The following is a 17,325-nucleotide window of genomic DNA, read 5'->3' as shown; positions in this document are numbered from 1 at the left end:
TGATGGACTTGATTATGGCTACATAAGTGACAAATATAATTTGTTTCTGGGACCAAAAAAACTGTTGTTTTGCCAGACTAGCTAAAATGCAGAGATAGTTTTGAAAAAGATGGCTTTAACTTTAAATTGTTAAAATTGTTTTGGTTTGAGGTGCCGGCTTCCCCTCTCCTTCCCCTTGTTTACTCGGCTCTCCTTGAGGCTCTGGGGAGACCTGCTTGACCACTTTCCTGTTTGCTGAGACTTGTTTAATGGGTTACTTTGTTTTACTCTCAGCTTTTAGGCTTTCCTTGGGCACATGTTCTGCTGCTCTCCTTGGGGCATTGTTTGGCTGGAGGCTGCCTCTTAGCCATATGGAAATTTAAAAAGTGTCATGTGAAAGAACCTAGGGGTCAACAAGGATTAATTTTTCCCTTTGAAAATTGTGTCTTTGTGGTTTAAGATTGAGACACTGAGTGAAAGTTGAGAACAAGAGTTGATAAAGTCCTTAAAATTCTGTGCCAAAATTAATGTATTGAGCTTTTTTCCCTTCTTTTCTTCCTCCTTCTCTCCTCCTCCTCATTTTCCTCCTTTTTGGCTAGGAACTCCACATGTAAAGTAGACATGATTTGAAACCTTACAGATGGGAACAATATCCCCTGTAAGCCCGTTGATCTGTGGGCAATTATTTCCAGATGCACAACCAACTCTACATTTTTATGCATGTGTTAGATTTGAGCTCTAAGAGGCACTTGCCTTTCTGAATATTTACATTGCTTAGTAAAATAACACAAGGCAGACATTTTAGAGGCTTAACAGCAACTTCACAATACTGTGGGAGCAGCAGTTAGAAGCTTGTATTTGTTTTTTCCAACTCTGTAATTTAGTAGTGTTTAAACCATTTTATAAAGATCTCTGAGACCAGTGAAAGGTGGTTTTCAGTCCAGAGCACTTGAGTGCTCATTGTACTCTGGCAGGCCCTGGTGCTTGGCAGGCGGCGCTTGAAATGTTATTTGATCTGGTTGCATGATAGAATTGACTAAGGTTACACTTTTCCTTCCCCTGGCTGTTGAGAGTGATGCATCAATGTACTGTTCAGTGACTTATTTAAAGACTTACCCTACATTCATTCACTGTAAGAAGGGTTTTAGAAAAAGGCCATTTAAATTTTTGTCTTGTTTTTGTGGTTTTGCATTTATGAATTGAGGCGAGAGCTGACGTAATGTAGCTGTACCACTTCCTTTGTGTGTGTATGGTTTTTTATAGCCAGTGTTCCTATAAGATATGTTTCAGTCTGCATGGTTGTGATTATTTCTGAAATGCTTGAATGTATATATATTCCAAATTCAGGTATCATCAGCTATGTGCCAATTTATTGTTTACATTGCCTGTGGGGGAGGCAAAGAGTGGGATGGTGAACCCTGTCACCCTTTCAGTAGGGTTCAGTGAATTGCCTGTGTGTTATGCAGACTAGCTTTTCATTTTAATTAGTGCAACTGTGTACAGCTGTTAGGTCAGACTGCATTGGCTGCCCTTGCAGGGTGGTTTTATCTTACACTGAGGTTTTATGGACTTGTCTGGCTGTGCTTCTTAATCCCTCTCCCATAGCCACTATGCTTGCCTTTAAGCAAATGATAGAACAAGACAAGCTTTTGTTTACTCATGAAATAGTTGTTAGAGATTTATTTTTGGTTTTGAGGAAATTGGTAAACCATGTAATTTATTGGTAGGTATTACATTGACTATGCTTTTCCAAGGTCAGAGGGTTTTGCTTGCTATTGTGTAGTCTGGGTAGCCAGTGGAACCATCCATTTTATAATGACCTAGGAAGCCAGTATTTAAAAAACAAAACAAAACAAACAAACCTGCTTTTTATTTGCTATTCTAGGCTTAGTTTGTAAAACAGAAGTGAATGTTAAGCTCCATGAGAGAACATGGCTAAACTGTTTCTCCCAGTCTCTTATCTCTTGTTACATTGTAACCAAAGAGACTGAGCCAGCCATTGACTAACAACAGTTTGGCCAAGGACTGGGTGATTGATGGAAGGTTTTAGAAATGTCTGTTCAGGGACATGTGTGGGCACCTTTAAATGTTAAAAAAGTCTTTTGGCTCCAACTTACTAGTAAGTATTCAGATCGAGTGGCTTTGAGTGTTTGAATATAGGACTGTGACAAAAGCCAGGTTTTTTCGGGTCATAAAATAGATTGTGATGTGAATGACACATTTTTCTTGGTAGTCTGATCTCCTTACTGTCTGCCTCTGTATTTGGACACTCACTACCACAGGCTTCTACAATTGTCCTCTACATTTCTTATAAAGGAGTAAAAGCCACAAAATGGACTGAAATCTGTTTATACATAGAACCTTTTTCAAAGCTCCAGTTACTGATAGAAGAACAAGGAGATATGCTATTAGGATTGCTGTGGTGGGGTAGGTGGAGTAGGGAGGTTGACGTAGGTTTAAGTATTGTTTTTTTTTTTTTTTTTTTTAAACTCTTGGGAGAAGTGAGTCCTTCTCAAAATAACCTGGAATGAGGAAAGAAAGTGCGGCATTTTCTAGAAAATATGTTAATTTCAATTGTAGTCTATCTAGAAAATGTTTTCTCTAATTAAATCAAAACATTTAGATTGGCAACAGCAACTGCTGAATCTAAGGAAAAATAGAAGTAAGTATCCTAGGTCTAAACAGATTATTTTAAAAGTCCACAAGTTTTTTTTTTTTTCCCGAGACCATATTTTTGGAATCCAAATATTAATGGTGATTAGGGTCATGGAATTGTCGTGCCAAATCTGTTTAGTCCTTGACATAGTTGATATATATTTGTAATGAATAAAACAAAATAATAATGTTGACATTTAATTAGAAAAAGCATAATCGTACTTAGTGTTTAATGCTGTATATGGAGCTCTGCTGGTATAATTAATCAATTTATTAAGTACAGCTTCTTGGTTGATAGCTGGGCTTGCCTGAGTTCTGTTCCTAGCTTTACTGAGTATTTCTTGTGAGACCTTTAATACGTTATTTAGCGTCTTTGTGACCATGAGGAAAATGATCAGTCTACTTCAGCGGGTATGCAAAATTCTTAGAATGTGCCTGGCACATAATAACAACTAATATTTAATATAGTGAGCACTAATTCTGCTCTAGGTACTGTTTTAATTGCTAAAGAAAAAAAAAAGATGAAGCCCTGTCCTTAGAGCACTTACATTCCAATGGAAGAAGACAAAACAAATTAAAGGGGGCCTGATGATCTGTGCAAAGATGGGACTTTTGGGCATGCCAGTGGTTTTTAGAAGCTTAATATGAGAAATTTAACATCACTTTCTAAAGCCACCATTCTTTCTTTTCTTCCCTGATAAAATGTGTCTCACACAACTAGGTGATGTATTAGCTCACAGATGAAATAGAGAAGGCAGAACAGATGTTTTCTAGGAAAGAAGAAAAAGGAAAATGGAAAAGCAAAGAAGTTAAAGATTGTAATTTGTCAGTTTAAGTGTCAAACAGAAGAAGGGGAATGTTGACTCATGCCCATCAATAAAAGGAAATATAATGTAGCCATTAAGAATCATCATGATATAAAAAGCCCTAATGTAAAGTCCAGTAGAACAAAACCATAGAAGCTGAACTGCTTATGCATTTTAATTCCAAACTATATGCACACCCACATGTACTCACAGAATCTAAGGAGAAAGGTTAGACAAATAGTCCAAACGTTAATAGTGCTAATCTTTAGATGATGGGATTATGCATAACTCCATTTCCTTAGTATTGTTCTGTCTTTGCATGCATTATTTAATCCTTGTAGGTTTAAATACCCCTCTGTTGTACACAAGGAAGCTGAAGTTTAGAGCGGTCAAGGCCTCACAGCTACTGAATAGTCCAAGCCAAACTCTGACCTCCTATTCTTAATTTGACCAACTCTCATCCTACAAGAGGTGACCTTTGTTAAAAGGGCTTCCTCTGGTCTTTTCCCCCACAGCTGTGGCCCACATGGTTTTGAGATGTGTTTATACTAACTAACCAGACGATACTCATGGATTCTCATGTAGAAGGAGCTAGTGCTGAGGCAGTGCATGTACGTGTAGTTATTAGAACAAAAAAGCCAATATGCTGGCAAGAGGAGGAAATGGAAGAACAGTTTGCGAGAAGGAGATCTGAAAGGTACAGCAGTATGAAGGAGGGACAGAGGGCCGAAAGTGCAAAGCAGGAGGTTGCAAGACCAGCACATATTGGAGGTCCTGGACTGGAGAATGTGAACTGAGAGCACTACTGAAAAAATACTTTTTTCCTCCGGAGTGAGTGGAACCCCTGAGAGTTGGGTGCTAGCAGAACAGCCCAGGAGGGTGAAGGAAGGCCAGTGCTGAGTAGAAGCTAGTTTGTGGTTTGCTGAGAAAATGTTGAGTTTGGCAGTGAGATAATGAAGTGCCAGAAGGTGGCTGGAAGGAGCTGCAGGTTAATAGCAGTAACTGGTCAGTACTTTAAGAGGTTAATGCTAATGGCATTCTGTAGGTAGAATTTTATAATGATTAATATGACCATTGTATTCAGGTTTGGGGATAAAATGGGGTAATGGCTGTGAATCACTTTAGAAAGTAGAAGACATTTTAATTTCAGAGGATTAGTTAGAAGTTACCTGTAAAGAGTTTTTAAGAATACCATAGGTTAAGCATTGGAAATCATTTATAAAATTAAAGTATGTATGCCAGCAAAGATTTGAAATAATTACTTTGTTCTAAAGATGAACAATTAGGTCTCTTTCTCCTGTCTTATTTTCCATAAAGTGAATGAGCTTTTGTAGTTGTGGTTTTAAAAAAGGGTCAGTTTATATGTGACTGTTGAGCTTCAAAGGAACAAAATAGATTGAATATACTATGCATTTGAAAGATTGCTTAAGTCAAAAGCCTCCAGATGGTGTGTACTGCTGTGTTCACAGCTGTATTTACTGCAAGCTCACCAGATTATCTACTAATAATTTAAAAATAGCTGGTTGGAAACAGTGGTATATTCAAGTCTCTGCTGGTTTTGAACCTCAACAGCAGTAGTGACTAGTGACTTCACTTGTATGCCTTTAGAGAATGCCAGTTGAAATTACTTACTTCCTTTTGCCTTGCTTTCAGGATTTCTTATTTGGGCCAGCTTATGTGTTTTACAAACAACCAGAGTACTTACATACAGAAGCAGATAAATAAACAGCTTTTTTTAATGTGGTCTTTTAGGAGCACGATGGAGAATGGCTCTTGATTATCTTTAAAAAATGTTTTTTTTTTTTAAATGTTTTTGTTGTTTTACTATCCTTTTATCTTTTAAAATTTTTTAAAAGTGTTAAATATATTGCATTGATACCTTATACTGATATAACATTATATAGAGAACTTTCTGTATTTTTTGGTATTACCAACAAACACAGCAATAAAACCCCTTCAAAACTCAGATCTACTCCCCAATACAAAGGTTTTTTTTCTTTTACAGAGATTTAATAAATGTTTTTTTGAAGCACATAAATTACTAAATCTTAGTTTTTTGGAGGGGCCATATGTACTATTATTTATTTGCTTAGTAATGCATAAATTAAATATAAAACAGGAGAATAGTTTGAATTTAGGAATTTTAAATGTGTGAGGGCTAGTAAAGACACGTACATTTATTAATTAAAACTTGAGCTTCTTGAACAATTTTCTAGTTTTACATATTTCATTATTTTGTCTTTTGTGTGTGGATATTTTAATAATTAGGAAAGTTGGGCTGAAGAATTTTTACTTGTGTATATATTCTTTGGTTTATTTTTTGTATTTTTTTTATTGGAGTTCGATTTGCCAAAATATAGCATAACACCCAGTGCTCATCCCATCAAGTGCCCCCCTCAGTGCCCAGTCATCCCATCCCATCCCCCCCCCCCCTTTGTTTTGTTTTCCTCCCACCCTCTGCTTTTATCTTCTTCCCAAGTCTTTGATCATCTACTAGGTAGTTTCCCCTCCCCTCCCCTCCCCTCCCCTCCCCTCCCCTTCCCTTCCTCCTTTCCTTTCCTTTCCTCTTCTTTTTTTTTTTTTTTTTTTTTAAGATTTTATTTATTCATGAGAGACACACAGAGAGAGAGATAGGCAGAGGGAGAAATAGGCTCCATGCCAGGAGCTTGACAATGGACTGGATCATGCTCTGGGCTGAAGACAAGTGCTAAACCGCTGAGCCACCCAGGGATCCCCCTAGTCTCTTCTTTCATAGGCTGTGCTTGTTCCACAGAGCATAATTCTCATGTTGATTAGATAAGGGGGAATATTCAGTAGTGGAATGTTCACCTTTTTTTTTTTTTAAAGATTTAATTATTTATATGAGAGAGAGAGATAAAAAAAAAAAAAGAGGAAAAGGGAGAATCCTCAATTACCCTAGACTCCCTACTGAGTGTGCCAGGCTCTATTTCAGGACCCTGAGATCATGACCTGAGTGGAAATCAAGAACCGGCTGCTTAAATGACTGAACCATCCAAGCACCTCATCTTTTTTTTTTTTTTTTTAAACTTGTTAAATGATTTTTTTCCCCCCAGAGCACAGTTTGTGAATGTTTGGGCTACATATCCACAATAGACAGTTATGGAACTCCTGAATTGCATCCCTGTCCTGAGTGTGGTTGATTGATCTGGGGGTTCACAAGGCTCTTGTTCACCATAGCAAACTGTCTTTATGAGGATTTAGAGGAGAAACTTTTCTCAGCTTTTAGTATAAGAGGGCACTGACCCCCCTGAGCAATATGGTTTGTTTTTAACTTACGGATTTAGAATCTTGTGACTGATTGTTTCCTTTAAGCTATTTGCTTTAAAATTTTGGACACATCTAAGGAAGGTATAAAATGAACCTGAACACCTTATACATGGTTTCATCATTTTCATCTCTGCACAACCCCCTGCGATTTTCCTTTGTCTCAAGGAAAAGAGAAGCAATGTAGGAGGTGTAGTTAGAACACAGGCTCCTTCACCTATACCTCTGAGATTTGCTGTGTGACCTGAGAACACGCACCTCTTTCACCCCTGTGTGCGGAGTCCTCTTCTAGAAATCATTCCTACTTTGTGTGGCTACTGTAAGGGTAAAGTGAAAGCGCTTAGAGCAGTATGTTGTACAGGGGAATGCTGAATAAATCTTAGCTTTCTTGTTATCTCACTTCCCTCATCTGTTGTAAACTTTATTTTCTAATGTATTAATCTCAGTAAGCTGCCTTAAGTAAGCCCTTTTAAAAGTAAGCTAGCCTTTAAATCTTCCCTGCTCCCTGTTCATATTTTATACAAAAGGTTAATTTCTGGTTGATGACAGTCATTTAAAAAAATTATATAGGAAAGTGCTGTGGACTGAATTGTGTTCTCCCAAAGTTCATACATTGAAGCTCTAACCCCCCAGTGTTTCAGTATTTGGAGGTAAGGCCTTTGGAAGGTAATTAGGTTCAGGTGAAGTCACGAGGATGGCACCTCATGATAAGAAGAGTGTCCTTACAAGGAGAAAAGAGACCAGAGCTCTCACTGAACTCTCACCGTCATGAGGGCACAGCGAGAATACAGGGAATGGAATACGATGGAACTTTGATTTTGGACTTCCTGGCCCCCAGAACTGTTGGAAATAAATTTCTGCTACCCAGTTTGTGTATTCTGTTACAGCAGCCTGAGCAGACTACTACAGAGTAAATTTCGTCTGTGCAGAGTAAAAGGTGATCAATAGCTTATCACAGCGACTGAGCTTTTCTGGAGTGAAGTGGGGATTATGCTTCTGTTTGCAGAAGGCTTTACACCTGCAGAACAGCCTTCCTTGACCTCTGGTTTGGTGCTTACAGTATCTTATGAAGGAAGCAGAGCAGATGCTGGCTTCTCAGGTTACGAAATGGGAGAGCAAGTCTGGAGAAGTTAATTGAGTTACCTGCATTCACAGTTTCCATTTTGGAGGTGGCTAACCCTCTTAGTAGCTATTTTTTCTTACTTCTCTATCCATTGTTCCTTCCATGACCACTTTAATATTGGCAGTCCAATCTTCTAATCTCTTGACTTAGAAAGAACATAACCTTTATTTTTAGTCCTTGTTAGGAACATTATTTTCAAAGTAGAGAGAGATAACTCCTGCTTTTTACATTTTGACACGGGAACTGAAACATCTGTGGTGAAATTGTTGAATTTATCTTTCCTGTCCCAGGGAGACAAATAGAATTAATGAATTCTTCGGCCTACTGGTTAGGTTTGAAGTATAAAATTTCTGTGAAGTATCATAACTCTAAGAAATGTGATAGTACTTGAAATAATACTTAATGACATTTGCCTTTTATTTTCGTCCAGGTATTGGTTTGCATTTAGTCTTGCTGATGAGTGTCTAGAATGTAGGTGTTATTTGGAGCTATCTAGTTAAAAGGTTGCTTGTGTTCATTTAGTTAAGGTGGTTCATTTAGTTAATGTCTTGATCAAAGGGATGAAATAGCAGTGTTAGAAGCTATAAACTCTCAGTAGTTAAAAAGAAAAAAAAAAAAACAAAACCCACCCATAGCCCCAACTCAAACTCTGCCCTTCATTCTGAAAGAATTCTGGATTCCTACAAAGTTAATATTTATGACCTGTCAGAACATACAGTATTTGCTCCATTTCCCATTAAATTTTAACAGAGAAACTAAGAAAGAAAACCAATTTTTTATTTCCTGATGATAAAAATGATTCCCTTGAGATTCAAACCTTGGAATACAGTTTAAAAAACCTTATAGAGATAAAATTCCCATAACAGACAATTGAAAAAGTGTACAAATCAGTGGTTTTTAGTGTATTTAGGGTTGTGCAACCATCACCACAATATAAGTAAGAATAGATTTTTATGTGGCAGTTTCCTGGTGATTAATTGAATATTCTTAGATAACTTTTATATATAAATTTATACTTATATGAGTAAGAATATAACTTAATTCTATGCTTTACTTGAAGGTATTCAAACCCAGCTTTTGTTTAGTGGTGTGACAGGGAAGTTAGCTTCAGCCCAGGGCTATTAAATCCTTTGGTGACTGATGACTCCTTTAAGGTATGATAAAGCAGTTATGAATATGATGTGAAAATGGAATGTAGTTTCTCTCAGCATATTATTTGGAGAAACTGCAACTTTCCCAGAGCATTGTTTTACATTTGGTGCACTCCAAATGTTAGACATGTGCCATTTTAAGCAGTTTGTATTAAAGAATTTTTCATTTGTTAATAGAAAGGCAGCCAGTCCTTATGTCTCAGATTAGGGGAGTATCTTGGTGTTGATCCCCAGATGGTTCCTAAAATTCAAGTGGGCCCTTATAGGCTGCTGGGCAGTCATACTTTATTTTCTTAGTTTATTCACCCAGGTTCCTAGATGACTCTTTTGTACTTTCTCCTTTTATATACTTCCTCTTGTCTTCATGCTGGGCTTCCTGTTTCAGTGAGAAAAATCAGTGCAGTCAGAAGAAAACTTTTGCAGATGCCCACTGCACATTGACCTACCTTGCAGCAGACTCTGCCTTCCTGGCTGTGTGTAGACAGAGCAGCTGTTCTTAAACTCTCTAAGGGCCAGGCTAGTCCAGCCCATCCCGCCACTTCTGCCACTCCAGAGGCCACCTCTGCCCTCACATGTCATTCATGTTTCAGGCTGTACTGGATCATTCCTAACAGCATAGACATGTGTTGCTTTTCTCTTACCTTAAAACAAAAAACTCCAATCCCCCTTTCTTGGGCCCCATTTACCCTGCCAGCTCTTGCTTATTTCTTTGCTCCTCTTTGCAGCAAAACATCTCAACAAGAATTTTCTGTGCTTAATGTCTCCGGTTCTTTTCTCCTCTCTCAGGTCCATAATCCATCGTGCCAGAGACTGTTCTGGTGAAGATTACTAAGTCTTCTGCACTGCCTGTTTTCCTTTGTCTGGAATGTATTTTCCCAGATTTCTGTGTGGCCTCACCCTTAAGTTTCTGGGAGGCCTATACTAACCCTTGGTCTCTGCTTGCAGTTCCCCTTCCCTCTGTTTTTTTTTCCCTAGAGTGTCATAACATAATATTAATGCATTTATTTTCATTGCGTATTGTCTTGTTCCTTCCCCTAGAATGTAAAGTCCTGAAGGTCAGATTTTCAACTGTGTAGTTCACTGATATATCTCCAACATGTAGAACGGTGACTGGCACTATTATAATAGTTGTCTGATAAGTAATTTATTGAATCTCTACACACCCTGCCCTAGAACTTGGGCTTTAAAAGTGATCTAAATAAACATAACTAAAAATTTTATCCCTAGTCCAGACCCACTCCGCTGCCTACTTCACATTTCCACTTGGATATCTTCTAAGCATCTAAAACTTAACATGCCTCCCACCCCCCCCCCCAAAAAAATAAAAATAAAACTTAACATGTCCCAATTGAACTTTCTGATGTTTTCTACTATTTATTTATTTATTTACAGTTGGCTTTAAATGATAAACACATAGTTGTGGGATTTTTACTTTTGTACTTTTTCATCTAGTAGGATTTTACTTGTCAAAATTTTAATTTGGTGTAAAAATTATACCACCTGGAGTACTTGAGATAGATTGGAGCAATCTTAGATCATTTAGTTTCATCTGGTACCTTGAAAGCAGTTTTCAATGTCCAGGTTTTGGACATTGAATTCTAAACAGTATTCTACCAATGAAAAGTCAATGTCCATTATTTAACTGACTTTAATAACTTTTAAATTTTGGATTCCCTACAACCGTTAGTAATTTGTTATTTGGTACTTGAAAATACGATTTTAGCTTTCAAAGTTAGGAAGTATCAATATTTGCTATGGAAACTTTGATCTACAAATATTTTAATTGCCATGTACTTAGTATAATAGAAAATACCGTCTACAAAGCCTTTTTAAGTGTAGTGGGTAGACTACTGAATTAGGAAACGTGTACTTAAAAAGTTCTTCTTGGGGAGGATCAAATCTGCCCTCTTAAAATCCAAACTTAAAATGTTGGGTTTTAGTGACACATGGAGTTAGTGGCATCTCCTCCCTGAAGGCTGATCAGATCACACAGCATCATAAATATTGAGATAGCTTTCTTCAAATTGGGTTTAAGTTGGCAATTACATTTACTAATTACCAGTAAATTATTAGATTTCTTGCCCATGAAAACTCTTTAAAGAATCTTATCTTTGCAGATTAATGTATCTTAGTTTAACAGGACAGTGCTTGGACACTGTAGACTTATGAGGTAGAAAAATTACTAGTGATTTATTTTACACACACACACACACACACCCCAGAATTTAGTATAATATTTCCCTAGACGATAAAAGAGATCAAAGGAACTTAACGATAATGTTTTCTCTTTTTTTGAAACCAGTACACCAGCAAAACAATCTTGTTTAATTTAATTTAGTGCTAGTGCTAGTATAAAGGAAATGAGATTGTGATCACACTCTGCCAAGACAACCCAGTTGGTCAGTGAAAAAGTTTGTTGGTTTTGGTAGATGGGGAAAGATGGAAGAATTTTTCTGAAGTTTTGACTTTTTAACTAGTTGTGTTTCCTTTATGCATCAAGTACATTACAGTTCATTAATGTAGGATCTATTTTTAGTAGTCCTTTGTAAAATGTTGAGAATATGGTAGATCTGTGATGAACTGTGAAGAGAGAGATACAGCCCTTAGTGTGCAAGTCTGATAATATGATCTTTCCTTTTAGTAACATTAAAATATTCTAAAGTTCATCCTCTGCATGCTCTCTTGAGGTAGGACCATAATTCCCATTAAACAGAGGAGAAAATAGCTGAGAGGTCAAGTTGTTCTACTCATTGCCTCTCAATACCTAATTTAATTTCTATGAATAATACTTTCTTCTACCTCACAGCCTCCAGACTTGTTGGAATGGATGAAAAAGAAAGGGCAACAGTGGGCCACTGGGAGACAGATTTCTGTAGAACAAATGTAATTGATTATGTAGAGGTAGAGGGGGAGGGAGAGAAAACTCATACTTTGTCGCTAATTTCAGTAGATGCCTTGACCTTAGAGAAGATCCTCAGTAGGTTGTTTCTGGTCATATTTATAAATATTAATTTATTCTTTGTGTAAAGGGTATATTAAATGTAAGATAATTTCACTGGACTTTTTTCAATAATGTGTCTTTAGAAATGAAAACATTAAATCTCATTTCAGTTTTTCAGTTTCTCAGGAGAACCTCAGTTTGGTCTAATGTGGGTTGAGTTTTAAAATAAGGCGCCAGGGAGAGTTCAGTGTCTGCTTTAAAAAAATTAGATTTCAGCATCTAATACTAGAACACAAGGAAGCAAAAGCTTGGACACTGCTAGAATTAATTTTACTTGTTTAATATTCTCTTGGCAGATAAATCATTTCCAGGTTCTTGGTGGACGAATTTAACTGAGAACAGATTATAAATTACTACATTAATTCATATTGAATTGTGCCAAATATGAGCATGTAGAAAAAGAAACTTTTTTTCTTTTTTTACTATTAGTAGGGGACCTAGCTTGATTATACAGGTTTTACCCTTTTTCCTATTCTTATGTTTTCCAAGATTAAAATAATATCTTACATACTGACATGTGATGTTCAGGTACTCTTAGAATTAACTAACTTCAATGTCCTTTAATTTCTGTAACACTCATTTGAAAAAAATGATGGAAAATTTGTTCTGGTTTTCAGAGCAATAGAAACAATAGGTAAACATTTACTTAGAAGCTAGTAAGCAAATTTGTAGTTCTTTATCAGTTGGAACCCAAAGAGGTATAGTTAAAAGAAAAGGACTTTACTTGAAAACTGCTTAAACTGAAGGTATCTGTGAATCATCTATTGGAACTCAGAAAGTTAGCTCTAAATATCTGTACTAATAAAGGAATTTCTAATCCACTTTTGGTAGCTAGTTTCTGAAGGTGACCAACTTGTCTTCTGTGTTCACTGCTGTTGCAGGAATCAAGATGGTGGTAACTTATGGATCTTGTCATCATGGGGAGGTGGCATTGGAGGGCATAAGATTGTGGTTGATCTTGATTGTCTTCTTTAGGAGCCACAATGATTATTTAGCTTGATTATTGTTTAACTGACCATTCCTGTTTGTTTTCTAAATGTTTAGTTGAAATATGTTGTTTTTGTTTTTGTTTTTGCTGTGAATTTGACACCTAGTGCTAATATACCTATTTGACATGATTTCATAAGCTTGTGTGTTTTAGTATTCTATCATGTGAAAAAAAGGACGGACTTTTTGTCTATGCCCAGGATCCCCCCACCCCCACCCCGCTCCGTGCCCTTGGATTTTTTTTTTTGGATTTTTTTTTTTAATGAGAAATGATTCTTTATTTGATGACACTGGGTTTTCTAGCAAACATGTCTATACTTAAAAGATGATGAAGTTTTAATAGGCCTACTGTATTACTTGGTAGATTGATTCATTGAAAACGTATTTGATTATTGAAGTATGCTTTAAAATGAAGGCTTTTGGCATTCTTTGAACCATGAAAAACTTAAGTCACCTTTAGCACGTTTGACTCTAAAGGAAATTTTATTTAGTATCTTTTATTTATTACTAAGATCATTTAAAGCCAACTGTAAAAACAAACACCTTGCATTTTAAATGTATTAAATAGTATTGTTAATCTAGGTTTGAAAGAGTGCTTATGAAATAAACTTGTTTGATTTTAATTCTTTTAAATTAAGATTAGGTTTAATAGCCCCATAGAGTTGTGATTTTTCTTTAAGAGGGGTGGATGCATTTTTTTATTTTGTGCAGTAAATGAATATTTTTTGTTTTATACCTTTATTGGTTTTCTTTTGCAAGCAGCACCAGTAACTCTGGGGGATGGTTTTCCCCTAGGCCATCTATAGCAGACAGACTGTCAACTATCTGTGTGTCACCACAGGTTTGTGGAAAGGTCTCTTTTCTCTCTCCAGGAGAGTCTCTCTTTTTTCTCTTTAGGAGAGTTCAGCAATTTAATTTCTCTAGTTCTTAGGTAGAATCATTAGCTCTAAATAGTGCCCTTTGGTGTCACTCAAGCAGAGAATGTGGGGAAAAGTGAAGAACAAGCCTGGAGGGAGAAATGGCATAAGAAAGAAAAACAAAGGGGCAGAGAGGTACATATGTGTGGTATTGAGTTGTGGAATGCCTGAAAAGTGGAGTAGTGAGGGGATGCCACTTGCTTCAGTGGGCCCCTGTCATCTTTCTGTTTGGATGTGCAAGGTTTGGTGTTCCCAATCCTGCAGATATTTGGCACCTAAAATATTAATAATTTGTAACATTTGTTACATTGGTTTACAAAGTTATTCAGTTGAAGTTTGATGAATCATTCTAATAGAGCTTTAGAGTCCCATTCATCTTTTTTGGGGGGAGGGGGGATAGAGGGGTGGGAGACAGGGAAGGAGGAGGAGGGGCAGAGGGGGAGAGAGAGAATTTTAAGTAGGCTCCATGCCCAGCACAGAGCCTTATGTGGGGCTCAATCTCAGAACCCTGAGATCATGACCTGAGCCTAAATTAAGAGTCCCATGCTTAACTGAGCCACCCAGGTGCCCACCTTCCCTTCTTTAAGGTGAAGAAAATGAGGCACAGAGTTGGTAAATATTAGAGCCTAATTTCTGGTTGGTGCCTTTGGGCTTCTCCAGTGCTCATTCTGCTAAACCATAGCGTTGAGTAGTTTTATCTCCCACTTTTGAACCTGTGATCTTTCTTTCTTTTTAATTTTATTTATTTATTTGAGAGAGAAAGTCTTGATGTACCCCATACTCAGCATGGAGTCTGATGTAGGGTTCAGTCTCATGACCCTGAGATCAGGACCTGAGTCGAAATCAAGAGCCAGTATGCTTAGCTGACTGTGCCACCCAGGCACTCTGAATCTGTGATCTTTCTGAGACTCAGTTTCTTTGAATTAAAGCATGTGAAAGAATCACTTGTCATTTCTAATAAAGGCTTGGTTAAAGAAACCTGATTGAGGCTGGAGTATCTCTGAGATGCACATCATTACTTGCCTCCATAGTTTTTATTTTAGCTTCTGTTACTAGAGCCAGTATATTTCATAAGTAATCATTATATGCTTCACATTCCTGGGTGTAGAGACATTAGTCACTATAGTGTTATCTTTGTTTTGTAGATAATATTAGCTTTTATCATCTGTACATGGGAAGTCTTATTGTCAATACATAGTAAAACATTGTGACCTCAAAGAAACCAGGAAATATATTCATTAAAAAAGATATGGTCACAGTTATTTTGAGAATGTCTGTGGTGGGTCATACTCAAATAGGGTAGATTATCAAGGTCAGTACAACAGAAATGCACAGAGAGGAAAGTTTGATTTCAACAACAAAAAACTCCCAAGAAACTACATAAAATGTTCAAACTACCTCAGAAGAGAAACTAGTTGTGTAGTTTAGGAAGCATGCAAGGTTATGTCGAAATGTGCATAATTTATTGTATCATATTCTATAAATGTTACAAAGGAAGTAAGATGTAATTTACTTGCAATTAGTAGTCATGAAATTATAAGAGTATAGAGCCTGACTTTCCTTATAGTACAGGCTGTGTATAACAAAGGAACAAGTCTCCATTTCACACATGAATAGACAGATTTAATCTCATGATATGACAGAGCTACAGCACAAAGGACAGCCTGGGGATGAGGAAGGCAAAAGTCTTTGTCACTTAGCCAAAATAGGCGAGGATTCAGAGTAAATGAGACTTGTGATCAAAATAAGCCTCAAGTCTCATTAGGGCTTTGCATGATTATGCTGAATAAGAGCAGAGTGTACAAAAATACTTTTGGTATGGAGTTTATTGTACTTAAGGGCTTAACTTCTCAAACCTAGTGAGTTACCGTATTTGTCCACATCTCTCAAAATGAATATTAGGATATAAAATAATCAGTTTGTTTCTCCTCCTACTCCTGACTTCCTTCCTTAAGGCTACCCTTAAAATTCTAAGTATGGACTGTGTTTCTTTATTTTTACTGAGATCTGTGAAGATTGGTGCTGTTGATGTGAGCATCTATTTCAGGAAACTTCTTTCTGTTCTGATCTGTAGTAGAGATAAATGCCATTTTGTCTTCTTGATTTAATAAAAGGCTTGTGATGCAGAACTTGAAGTGCTACCCAATCTCAGATTTTGTTTAATAGTATATTTTAAACTACAGCCAAATTTAGGCATTAATGATTTTAGATTTCCCCTCACATTTCATATTTACAGGGGAAGTAGAAAAATATATAATGATTAAGCTAAGCAAATATTTATACTTTGGTACAGTGCTAGATGTTCTAAAGTCAAATATTTGCTATAGAAATTAAAGCTGAGCTAAACTAAAGAACCAGCTTTCTTACCTTTTTAAGATGGTGAGATGTGGCTTCCAAAACCTCATTTTCAAAGCACCTGACAAAAATATTTTTAAAAGACTCCTTAGTTACTGTAAAGAATTTAGTATGTGAACAGTGAGCTTTTATATGTGGTTCATATCTAGTTTGGTTCGGAAGTACTTGGACCATTGTAGGAGTGTAGTTTATTGTTGGTTACGCATCTCTTCTTGCTACATCCTTTCTCACCCACCATTTATTTTTCTTTCTAGTTGTTTCTGTTAGCTTTTTTGTAAGTTAGAAAAGACACATGGTTTTAAAAATTAAAAGCTCAGTAGACTTGTTAATAAGGACCTTCCTTCCCCATTCTTAGCACTTTTATCTCTTGGTGTTTATGGTTATTTTATGATGAATTTTCAAATTTCCATTCTCTCCTTTATTTTACCTGCTTTTGTACTTTCTTTCTCTCACCCTCCCTCCATTTAGCAGGTTGGGCTTTTGGAAATTTTGACCTGTACTTAAAATTTGTAGAATACATAAGGTAATTTCTTCCTTTCCTTTCTTTTCTCTTTCTTTTTTTTCTCTTTCTCGTTCTTTTTCTTTTTCATTTATTCATGAGAAACACACACAGAGAGGCAGAGACATAGATAGAGGGAGAGGCAGGCTCCTCTCAGGGAGCCTGATGTGGGACTCGATCCTGGGACTCCAGGATAATGCCCTGAGCTAAGGCAGACGCTCAGCTGCTGAGCCACCCAGGTGTCCCAAGGTAATGTTTTCTTGACATGTATTCCTGCAGAATTGACCCATATTAGTGGGAAGCAGTTTTCTCTTATTCTTTTATTTATCTCTATCCTTTTTTCTGGGTTATAGTATTTGCAATACTTAATCTGAACTAGATGTGAACAATGAAATGGTGTTCTCTCACTTCTAAGTTAATCAAATATTTCATACTGTAGTGGGGAACTAAGGTGGTATACTGCTTGCCTGCCTTATTTTTCTGTTTTCTTTCTTTTTTCTTTTCTTTTCTTTTCTTTTCTTTTCTTTTCTTTTCTTTTCTTTTCTTTTCTTTCTTTTCTTTTCTTTC

At 36.7% G+C, this 17,325-nt stretch overlaps 1 protein-coding gene across 10 annotated transcripts in view; it reads left to right on the top strand.

Annotated features, from left to right (window-relative positions):
- The window catches only part of RERE (arginine-glutamic acid dipeptide repeats), a 403,339-nt gene that overhangs the window by 112,297 nt on the left and 273,717 nt on the right, over positions 1-17,325 (top strand). The window lies entirely within an intron of this gene.

This window comes from Vulpes vulpes, chromosome 12, assembly GCF_048418805.1.
Source record: "Vulpes vulpes isolate BD-2025 chromosome 12, VulVul3, whole genome shotgun sequence".
Classification (NCBI taxonomy): Eukaryota; Metazoa; Chordata; class Mammalia; order Carnivora; family Canidae; genus Vulpes; species Vulpes vulpes.
This window is presented reverse-complemented; position numbering and strand designations above follow the sequence as displayed.